General features: G+C 39.3%; 1 protein-coding gene and 1 pseudogene across 4 annotated transcripts in view; one reads left to right on the forward strand and one right to left on the reverse strand.

The window, feature by feature from the left end:
- The window catches only part of CDKAL1 (CDK5 regulatory subunit associated protein 1 like 1), a 628,254-nt gene that overhangs the window by 508,277 nt on the left and 107,426 nt on the right, over positions 1-12,551 (reverse strand). The gene's annotated exons all lie outside the window — the stretch shown is intronic.
- LOC102421090 lies at positions 2,548-3,234 on the forward strand (annotated as a pseudogene).

Consider the following 12,551-nt stretch of genomic DNA (forward strand, 5'->3'; position numbering starts at 1 on the left):
CAGAATCCATAATGGAATACAAGTGGTAACAAGTTAACCTAATTGAATTACAAATTAATAGCATAACCAGATTGAATGAGGTGGCAAAGTTACATAATCTATGTAACTTTGTTCCCTTAAGATTGAGAACAACACAGGATGTCTGTTTTCAACACTCTTATTCAACACAGTACTGGAAGACCTAGCCACAGTAATCAGACAAGAAGAAATAAAAAACATCCAAATTGGAAAGGAAAAAGTAAAGCTGTCATTATTTAGAGATGACATGATACTGTATCAGAGAACCCTAAAGATTCCACCAAAAAACTCCTAGAACTGATAAATGAATTTGATACTGTTGTAATTAACTTGTTATTAATAACAGGAAAGGAGCAAAGGGAAGGAAAATACTATAAGCATGTCATTTAGGCAGCTTCACCAGGAAGCTCAAGCTTTACACTCGCCAGGGAGCCACCTGTCTATTTCCCACAAATTGCTGGGGAAAGGGGTTGGACAGGGGGAAGAATAGACACATGCCCAGTAAACTTAAGTCATACTGGGAAGGTATTTTCTTGTCAGTTACACCTGGGAACAGGTCATTAGCCAGAATGGGCGTGGCCACTACAAGGACCTAAAATTTGTTATATTTAATTCCCTAAATAAAGCAGTCCACTCTCTTGGCAGGTTGCCCTTGACTCCTGGCTTGCGTGGCTCTCTCACCCCTGCTTCCTATCATTCTCCCATGTGGCCCACAGCCATGTGGACCCCCACACATAATGGACTAATGAATTACAACTAGCCTGATGCTGAACTTGACCCGGCTGCAACATGTAACGGAAACTTTGGATACTGGCTTTGCTTTTAGCTTTACTGAAACATCAGCTACACTTCTATGACTGGAATGGGACTTTGGAACCCAGGGATGTAATTTCACGCAAATAAAAATCACTCATTTTAACATGGGAGTCTCAGAAATTTCTTTTTCTCAAGATATCATAAGGACCCCAGCCCCAACACCAAGTGGGGAAAATGACACATAAATTTCCTCAATAACAAATTCAGTAAAGTGGCAAGATACAAAATAAATAACCAGAAATCAGTTGTATTTTTATTCACCAATAATGAACTATCAGGAAGAGAAACTAAGAAAACAATCCCATTTACAAATGCTTCATAAAAAACAAAATACATAGGAATAAATTTAAACAAAGATGTAAAAGATCTGTACTCAGATAATGATAAATCAATGCAGAAATAAATTAAAGATACAATTAAGTGGAAACATATACTGTGTTCATAAAGAAGAATTAACATCATTAAAATGTCCATACTATCAAAGGAATCTATAGATTCAATGCACCTTCTATAGCAAGACACCATAGAAAAACAAATATTCCAAAACTTTATATGAAACCACAAAAGACCCCAAATAGCCACAACAATCTTGAGAAAAAAGAAAAAAATTGAAAGAATCATGTAACCTACTACCAAACTGTATTATAAGGCCATAGTAATCAAAACAGCATGGTACTGACATAAAAAAAAGACATATAGATCAATGGAACAGAATAGAGAGCCCAGAAATAAGGTCACTCTTTATAGTTCAATGAATCCATTTTGAGTTTATTCTTATGTACGGTGGTCTAGTTTCCTTTTTTTTTGCACATATAGGTCCAATTTTTCCAACACCATTTATTGAATAGACTGTCTTTACCCCATTGTATGTTTTTTGCCTTTTTGGAATACTACTAGACAGAGTATGGATACAGAGAACAGACTGACAACTGTCAGAGGGGAGGGGAGTGGGGGATGGGTAGAAGGGTGAAGGGATTAAGCAAAGAAAAAAAGAAAGACTGAGGGCTGGGTGGAGGGAGGCAAAGAGGGGAGAAATGGGGGACATCTGTAATACTGTCAACAATAAATTTTTAAAAAGAGACTCATGGACACAGACAACAGTATGGTGATTGCCAGAGGGAAAGGAGGTTTGAGGGAGTAAAAGAAGGTAAAGGGAGAATGAATGATGATGGAAGGACACTTGACTTGGGTGGTAAACATACAATACAATATATAGATGATGTATTGTAGAATTATATACCTAAAACTGGTATAATTTTATTAACCAATGTCACCCCAATAAATTCAATTTAAAAATAAATAAACAAAATTAACACCAGACAGGAAGTAAGCAGAATCTATAGTGGAATACAAGTAGTAACAAGTTAACCTAATTGAATTACAAATTAATAAGGTAACAACATTAAATGGAGTAGCAAAGGAAAGAACTAACCTATGTAACTTTGGAAAGCAACATTTTGACTACATTCTATAAAATGAAAGACAAAAAAAACTTAAACATTATCTTCTATTTAGAAAATGTCTTTTCATGGGGTGATCGGTAATTTTGAAACTAAACTATTTGTTTAATTGAATTGAACAAATAACATTAATACACTGTAGAAAATGAGAGCTGTGTTTCTCGCTGTTACAGAATGGAGTTAGGTATATGAAAAGGAGGAAAGCCTGAAATGAATCCTGTGCAGTATACATATAGAAATAGATACAGCTTTCCGTCTGGCCGCAGCCATCAGGTAAACCAAGATGGGCGCTTACAAGTACATCCAGGAGCTATGGAGGAAGAAGCAGTCGGATGTAATGCGCTTCCTTCTCCGGGTGCGCTGCTGACAGTACCGCCACCTCCCTCTCTGCGCTCCACAGGGCCCTCGCCCCACGCGGCCTGACAAAGCGCGCAGGCTGAGCTACAAGGCCAAGCAAGATTATGTGATATATCGGATTCGTGTGCGCCGTGGTGGCGCAAGCGCCCTGTTCCTAAGGGTGCGACCTAAGGCAAGCCTGTCCATCACGGTGTTAACCAGCTGAAGTTTGCTCGAAGTCTTCAGTCTGTTGCCGAGGAGCGAGCTGGACGCCACTGTGGGGCTCTGAGAGTCCTGAATTCTTACTGGGTTGGTGAAGATTCCACGTACAAATTCTTTGAGGTTATTCTCATTGATCCATTCCATAAAGCTATCAGAAGAAATCCTGACACTCAGTGGATCACCAAACCAGTCCACAAGCACAGGGCTGACATCTGCGGGCCACAAGAGCCATGGCCTTGGGAAGGGCCACAAGTTCCACCACACTATTGGTGGTTCTCGCCGTGCAGCTTGGAGAAGGCACAATACTCTCCAGCTCCACCGTTACCGCTAATATAAGTAATGTTTGTAAAATCCTTACCTAATAAACAATTTAGGACAGTCACAAAAAAAAGAAATAGATACAGATGTTTGTGTACATATACACATTTCCTAGCTCTATCTACTAACAGTGCCTAGAAGCAACTACTTCCCAGTAGCAAGGAACATACCTGGTGCTCAGATTAGGTTTCTTTATACCACTCTCAATGAAAAGACTAAGGCAAGGAAAGTATCAGATGAGCCTAAACTACCAGAAAGTAAGAAGTCAATTTAGAGTTTCCATTGACCTAATCCAGAATAATTTAAGCAATAAAATAGTAATAGTGATTACATCACACAGAATAAAGTAAAAATACCTGTGCTCCATCATGAAATAAATGCATGAATAAATAAACAAACAAACAAAGGAGAAGAGTCTGCTCTTCCTTACAGTAAGATTTTAATCATTATTGTCAATGGCTTGATAAAAGTAGAAAAATCACCACCTGATAAATAACACAGTTTTAACTGTTTCAAGCAGGAATGATCAGTGGATGCTAAATTTAATGGTAAAAGCATGATGAGAAACAGGATATTTTCAATAATAAATGTATCACAAAAAATTAATTCTAAAGGGGGAGATTGTAATTTTACTAAGGAGAAAGCTGAAAGTCACCACCTTAATTAAGTAAATTTAACACCTTGTTACTACATGTTAAAGTTGATTAAAAAGATATGTAATACCCTGACTCTCCTTGGTATGACACACTGAGAAGGACACATATCTATCACTCCCACACACATTCTTAATAAAATGCAGAACCTCTGAATCTAATCTAGAGGAAATATCAAAGGAAAACCACAAATTAGGCAATATTCTACAACAGAGCCAATACTCTTCAAAAGTGTCAATGTCATACCAGTAAAAGTCAAAGACAGACTGAGGAACCACCCCAGATTGGAAGCAATTGTGACATGACAACCACATAAAATGTAAGATCTTAAACTGGATCCTGGATCCTAGACCAGAAAAAAGACAAAATTTGAATAAGATCTGTATAATAGTTAATAGTGCTGTATCATTCTTAATTTCCTGTTTTTATTATTGCACTAGAGGCCCAGTGCACAAAATTCGTGCACTCGGGTGGGAGGGTCCCTCAGCCTAGCCTTTGTCCTCTCGAAGTCCAAGAGCCCTCAGGGGATGTCCGACTCACCAGCTGCTCCACACACCAGCCATAAGCCCAACTTCTGGCTGAGTGGCACTCCCCCTGTGGGGGTGCACTGACCACCAGGGGGCAGCTCCTGCATTGAGTGCCTGCCCCTGGAGGTCAGTGCGCATAACAGCAATAAGTTGTTCTGCTGTTCGGTCAATTTGCATATCAGCCTTTTATTATATAGGAATATGGTAATGTAAGGCATCTGACCATTAGAGGAAGCTAGGCAAAAGGTCTATGGAGATTAACTGCATTATTTTTGCAACTTTCCAATAGTACATTATTTCAAGATGCAAGTTAAAAAATTTTAACTCTATAAAGTTCCAGTGAAAACATATTTATAAATAATATTTATAATGGCCATTAGGGAAAAAACTAAATGTTTGTCAATAGGTGAGTAGTTAAATAAAATGTCATGTATATAAAATTGAACGCTATCCTATATAATAAAGAGCAAATATGCTAATTAGACTGGACGGCGGAATGACCTTGCAGAATGACCAGTGAGCGGGGGGGGGGGGCCAGGGCCACGGGGCCACGAGGCACCTAGGGCTGTGAAGGCCTACTTGCACCCATTTCATGCATCGGGCCTCTAGTAAATCCATAAAGAAATAAGACAACAAAGAAGTATTCTATGAATCCACACATAAAAAAGAATGAGGTAGCCTTAGATATGCCGTTATGAAATTATTCCAGAATACATGGTTTAAGGGAGTGGGGGGGAAGAAAGGGGAGGGAGAAGAGAGAGAGTCAAGAGAGATAAGAGGAGGGAGAGAGAAAGAGAGGGAGGGAGGGAAGAGTAAGATTTGTTGTAATCCCTTCTACTGTTATAAACAATAGCACAATAAGTGACTTTGTATTACCCTTCCAGACAAGTGTTTCTAATCTGTAGGAGAGGGTCATAAAACACAGGGATATATATTTTTCTAATGTTTACACCTATCAAAAAATTACTTTCCTAGAAAAAATTAATAATTAAAACTCCCACCAGCAATGTATCTGAGTAAACATTTCCTAGCATCTTAGAAACACTGGATTTACTAAAAAAAAATTCAATCTACTTGGGAAAAAATAGTATCTCATTTTAATTTGTATTTCTCTGACCACTGGTAAGAATGAAAATTTTTTCATATTATTTTGCCACTTGCATTTCTTCTTCTATAAATTGCTTGTTCATACCCTTTGGAAATTTTCAATAAGACAGTCTCATTTAAGGCACTTTTTGACATTATTCATTTATATATAAATGATACACTGTGTGTGTGTGCGTGTGTGTGTGTGTGTGTGTGTGTGTATAGTTTTTTTTTTTTTTAGATTTTTTTAATCTTGTTTTGGGTGCTTCAGGCCATAAGCAATTTAAATTATTAACAGGTTAAATCTGTCAAATCTTTCTGGTTTTTAGTGGCCATTTATGGGACAAAAGCCAGAGGTGCTAGATGTCCTCTTTGCATAAATCTGTCTATACAAAGAATTTCACATGTCCTACATGATTTCTGATCATCCCATTAACATTCATGCATGTAAAGAACATAATTACAATACCTGCTCCTAGAATCTGACTCTATTTTACATATAAACACAATGTACCTCTTAATTTCAGGAACTGAACTTTTGTGCAATTGGAGGGAAAAGCATACTTCGTTTGATTAAGAATTTTACCAAGAGTTGTCATCCATTCTGGGAAGGCAAGTGTCATTCTTGGTATTCAAGCTGTTAAGGCTACACAAATATCAGAATGCATTCATCACTCCACATTCAATGTGATTCTATACATACATAGGCAATCCCATTAAGTCTTCCAGTATATTTGTGTCTGAGCATTTATATTTTGAAATATATATTACATTATTGTTTGTTTATTTTCCCTTATTTTAATTATATCACTTGCATTATTTGTCATTGTGTGTAGTAGACTGTATTATTCATGAATTTCACTTCAGAATAAAAGATACACTGCAAAATATTTGTTATACAAAAGGACCACTGGGGTTGATAAGGTTCAGAAACAGTGCCCTAGGTCTACTGGAGAAGACTCCCTGGATTCTAGGTCTTTGATATCCTCTCATCCCCACCAGAACTACAGATAAGCCCCCTTCTCTAATCCCAACGACACAGGGACTTATTCCCAAGACCCAGGGACTCAGCTGCATCTGTGTTCTCCCCTAACACCCAGTTCTGAGGCTCTAACAGTTGCCCAAAGTTAATTAGGCAGTGGGACAATGAAGGGATCAGAAACACATACACAAGGTACCATGTGCCCAGGATTTGCACAATGCAATACCCATCAGTTCTATTTTCGTGGTTTTTTAATTACCCTTTTACATTCAAATGATCAATGACACCAAAACCTTTGTTATTAAAATAACATCAAAACAGTAAATTAATCAGTGTTTCAGCTGCGGATGTCCAAAAGCCTATTTTTAAAAAGGTGACTCAAAGCTTTTTCGCATTTAAAGCAAAACAAGTCTTTCCCTTCAGTAACCATCATAAAATATTCACAGACTCTTAAGGAAAGCATCAAATTAAACGTTTAAGTTTTGTCATAAACTTGCTTATCTGATCCTGCTTATAATAGAAAAGAAATTTATGATCTAGAAAGCATATCACCGGCTGGCACAAAGGATAAGCTGTTGATTTCTAAAATATATTGTAAAAGAGGTCCTGACATATACCTTAATTTGTATTTGTCACAAAACAGTTTCTATCATATGATTCTGTCACTTTGGGGGTTTGTTTTTTTTTTTTTTTTTTGGTTTTTGGTTTTGGCAAGTCTTCATTTTATTCAGTCTTTATTAGGTGGGAATTGGCCTGCATTAACATTCATATATAAGATACAATGTCCCTTTATTGTACATTGAGAAAGTCAGTCTCTCTCTCTCTCTCTCTCTCTCTCTCTCTCTCTCTCTCTCTCTCTCTCTCTCACCATAAGAAAAAACAACACTAAACAATGAGCCATTAGTTTATTTTTTCCTTACTTTCCATTGCCCTAGGAGCTGTAAAGATATTGCTACAACAAATGTCTGCTATTTTGCTGCCTATGGCTTCTAAGATTTTTATGGTTTTTCCATCTTACGTTCAAGTCCTTTATCCATTTTGAGTTTATTTTTGTGTATGGTGTAAGTTGGTGGTCTAGTTTCATTTTTTTGCATGTATCTGTCCAATTTTCCCAACACCATTTGTTGAAGAGACTGTCTTGACTCCATTGTATGCTCTTGCCTCCTTTGTCAAATATTAATTGAGCATAGTGGCTTGGGTCAATTTCTGGGTTCTCTGTTCTGTTTCATTAGTCTATACATCTGTTCTTGTGCCAGTGTCAGGCAGTTTTGAGAACAGTGGCTTTGTAATATAGCTTGATATCTGGTATTGTGATCCCTCCAACTTTGTTCTTCTTTCTCAAGATTGCTGCAGCTATTTGGGGTCACTACATCAAAATAAAAAGCTTCTGCACAGCAAAAGAAACCATCAACAAAGAAACAAGAAATCCCACTGCATGGGAGAACATATTTGTCAATGTTATCTCCGATAAGGATTTAATCTCCAACATTTACAGGGAACTCATACAACTTAACAAAAGGAAGATAAACAATCCAATAAAAAAATGGGCTAAGGACCTAAATACAGGTCCTTATTTTGAAACAGGACATACAGAAGGCCAAGAGACATATAAAAACATGCTCAAAGTCCCTAATCATCCAAGAGATGAAAATCAAAATGACAATGTGGTACCATCTCACACCTATCAGAATGGCTATCATCAATAAATCAACAAACGACAAGTGCTGGAGAGGATGCGGAGAAAAAGGAACCCTCTTGCACTGCTGGTGGGAATGCAGACTGGTCAAACCAATGTGGAAAACAGTATGGCGTTTCCTCAAAAAATTAAAAATGGAACTCCCATTTGACCCAATAAACCCACTTCTAGGAATATATCCCAAGAAAACAGAAACACCAATCAGAAAGGATATATGCACCACTATGTTCATAGCAGCACAATTTACAATAGCTAAGATTTGGAAACAGCCTAAGTGCCCATCAGCAGATGAGAAGATTAGAAAACTATGGTACATCTACACAAAGGAATACTACACTGCTATAAAAAAGAAGGAATTCTTACCATTTGCAACAGCATGGATGGAACTGGAGAGAATTATGCTAAGTGAAATAAGCCAGTCAGAGAAAAATAAATATAACATGATCTCACTCATTTGTGGAATATGAAGAACATTATAAACTGATGAACAAAAATAGATAGAGATAAAGAAGCATTGAACAGACAAACTTCAGCAGGAAGGCAGGGGAGGGACGGGGGTGCCGGGGGGTAAGAAATCAACCAAAGGACTGGTATGCATACATATAAGCATAATCAATGGACACAGACACCAGGGAGGTGAGGGCATGTGCGGGGGGGGGGGAGGCCAGGGGAAGGTCAATGGGGAAAATGGAGACACATGTACACCTATTTGTAAAAAAAAAAAAAAAAGGTAAAAAATAGTACTTTTAAAACCTAAAAATAAAAGAATTAACTCAGGAACCAAAAAAAATTGCATTGTAACAGAAAAAAAAAAAAAAAGAATGAGGCAAACAAGACAAAAACATGCTTGGGTAGTCCTGACAATGGTTCAGCAGGGTATCTCTTCAGGAACACAAAAACACCTATTGTAGAATGTTCAGGCTGGATTCTAGGATGGGAATTAGATAGTCTTACCTTTCTTCTAATAATATCCAATGTCACCAACCTACAGAAAATCTACAGCAAGTTTTGTAGGACTGCTTCCCATTGCTTAGATTTTCACTGGTTACATCTAACTTTTCATATTTTTCAAGTTAAATGTAAAACACTGCATTTCCATCTTTGTGAAAAGAAGCATTGTTCTCCAGCTGAAACAAATTTTTTAGAGTTATATAAAATACTATTTTCTCACAATGAATTATAGTATAAATTTAACTCTCAACCTGTGTTTCAGTTTTTTAAGACCTTTTCTAATCTACAATTTTAAATTCTGCTTCTTTAAAGTAAAATATTTTACAATTTCTAGCCCAGCCGGCATGGCTCAGTGTTGAGCATCAACCTATGAACCAGGAGGTCACAGTTCGATCCCCAGTCAGGGTACAGATGCCCAGTTTGCGGGCTCGATCCCCAGTATGGGGCGTGCAAGAGGCAGCCAATCAATGATTCTCTTTCATCACTGATGTTTCTATCTCTCTCTCCCTCTCCCTTCCTCTCTGAAATAAATAAAAATATATTTCATATGTATTTTTTTGTCTTTTACAATTTCTAGTTTCTAAACCAGGTTTACAATATGTTACAAAACTGAATCTTAGAACCAATGAAATATTTTCCTTATAGATTCCATTTCAAATATGTTCATTGCAGATCTTAAGACTAGAAAGTAAGTATGTGAAAATCCCAATTACACTAAGTCCTCACTTAACATTGTGGGTAGTTTATTGGAAACCAAAACTTTAAGCCAAATGATGATAACAAAACCAATTTTACCCTAGGCTAATGGATAGAAACAAGAGTTAAGTTCCTACTGCATATTACTGGTCACAAAAAACATTATCAAACTTGTAAATAAGACCCAAAACACTTCCAATATTAAACAGTGAAGTAAATGAGAGCTCTACATACATGTAAGAAAGACGAATAAAAACAAGATAACGATTTTCCACCCCACTGATTCCATTCCTGGTCTTGGGTGACCAGAGTCTCTCCCAGCAGGTCAGGATGCAAGGTGGGACCCACCTTGGCCAGGATGCCCTTCCATCATCACAGGGCCACTCACACCCACACTCACTTAGACTCACTTCGTCAGGCCAATTCACCTCACATGCACAGCTTTGGGATATGGGAGGAAACCAGAGCCCACAGAGTCCAGACATGGGGAAAACTTGACACAGAAAAGTGGCCTTGTCCAGGAAGCAATTTTTTTTCTTCTCATCTACTATATGTATAAAACCCTAATATGCAAATAAACCAAACAGCGGAACAACTGAACAACCAAAGAATTGGTCACTATGACGTGCACTGACCACCAGGGGGCGAGCACAAAACATGGCAGACGTTGGCCGTGGCAGGGTGGTGGAGCAGGTGAGCCCGGGTGCCAGACCAAGGCGGGGCATCGTCACTGTCATCGGAGCAAGCCTCTGGTGGTTACTGAAAATCCTTTGCTCCTGCGTGCCACAGTCCTGGCGGGTGCTCACACCTGCTGCCGACTCTCGCACCTGCTGCCGGCTCCAGCCCCACTCACACCCACTGCCGCTACCGTAGTGCTGGCACCGATCGCTTGGCACTGTCAGCAGGTGCGAGCAGCAGCTGCCAGCCCCGATCGTCCCTCAGGGTTTCTCTACCTCCCCCTGGTTCTGAGGAGCAACCAGAGCTGGCAGCTGCCTCTCACACCCACTGCCGGCGCCTGATACTGGTCCTGATCACTCGGCACCATCAGCTGGTGTGAGCAGTAGCTGCTGGCCCCAATCGCCCCTGAGGACTTCTCCACCTCCCCCTGCTCCTGAGGGGCGATCGGGGCAGCAGCCGCCACTCGCACCCACTGGCGGTGCCAGCCCCACTCACACCTGCTGCTGGCACTGGCCCCAATCACTCTGCGCCATCCGTGGGTGCGAGCGGGGCCAGCACTGTCAGCGCATGGGAGCGGCGGCAGCAAGGGTTGCTGGCAGACAGGTGACCGGAAACCACAGGGGGAGGACTCGGGTGGGGGCGCAGAGGATGGGCCAAGATCCACCCTTGTGCCCACCGCAGCCTCGCTGCCCACAGTTCCTTTCAAGGTGCACAAATTTGTGCACTGGACCCCTAGTTGTTATAGATCAAAATGATGTTTTTCAAGTACCTACTGTATTCTTTTTTTCTTTATTATTATTTAGGTGTGCAACATCTAAGCCATGAGCCTCTCCTGTGTATTTTGTTATTACTTCATCAGAGACAGCTCAGAGTAACCAAAAAAAGAAAAGTTCTCAACTGTCAACTATGTGGTTTCTTAACATTCTGAATAAACAGGAGAAAGAAGGGTTGTTTGTCTCACCCACTGACAAGTGAGAAAAATAAATGAAATAGTATTTTGCTCTAAAATGACAACCTGCAGCAGAGACATGGTTAGCCCCCAGCTCCTTTTCCTCCTTAGTAACAGAACTCCAGTTCTGCTGGGAATAACAATGTGACCAGTCTTAACCAAATGATAATATACTACATTTCCCGGCCTCCCTTACCAATAGAGTTAGTCATGTGGTATGGTTCCAGCCAATGAGATGTAAACACAGGTTTTGAATGAGACTTCCTATAAGCTCCTCTAAAGGAGGGACAAAATCAACTGGCACTGTCCCCTTTGGTACTTCCTCTACTTTGGAAAGTACATGTGATGGCTGGAGATTAACCACCATTTTACACCATCATGCAAAGACCATAAAACTGCAGACTTACCTTTCACCTTCTATGAATTGGTAAATCAAAGCCAGCAACTTTCTAACTATGCACTTTGCATTATATAAAGAAAAATAAAACCCCTATCTTATTTAAGCCTCCACTTTTTGGGTTTTCTATGACATGCAGCTAAATTTAATTCAAAGTAATACAATGTAATAGGAAAGAGAGATACCGAAAATGTTCTATAAAAAGCTACAAAAGAAGACTCTAATTCTGACAAAGGCTGTATGGGAGTCCAAAGGATAAATATATAGAGAATGCAAACATATGAGTTGGTTCATTCCTTTGTTCAACTATCATTGTCAACCACTGTACTAGGTGCTGGGATAAAAACATAGTGGCTGCCCCTTAGGAACTTTGAAATGGGGTACAGACAAATAGAAATGATTAAATACAGGGTTATTCACATGGGGCAGCCACACACAGCCATTCTGGGTCTTACAAGGAATGGCATCTTTTTCTAACACCCATAAAGGAGCCATCCAATCATCAAAGACTGTACTCAAAGGCCTCAGCCCTTCAACTATAAAAACAGTAACACAAGTAAACACAGGGTACTTTGAGCAGGATTTGTACCCACAGGTAAGGCTATTAGCTAAAAGCACAGTTGCATATTACCCGTGGATTTGATTTCTCCTTCACTGCCACCTCATCCCAATTTTTCATGATCATAGACAACCATGCTTTAGTGTAGTCTAAAATCAAAGTAATTTCTTTAAAATGGCCGAGAGGACACCTAAACCTAAGGGAAAC

The sequence above is a fragment of the Myotis lucifugus genome, unplaced genomic scaffold (assembly GCF_000147115.1).
Source record: "Myotis lucifugus unplaced genomic scaffold, Myoluc2.0 scaffold_122, whole genome shotgun sequence".
NCBI classification, from domain to species: Eukaryota; Metazoa; Chordata; class Mammalia; order Chiroptera; family Vespertilionidae; genus Myotis; species Myotis lucifugus.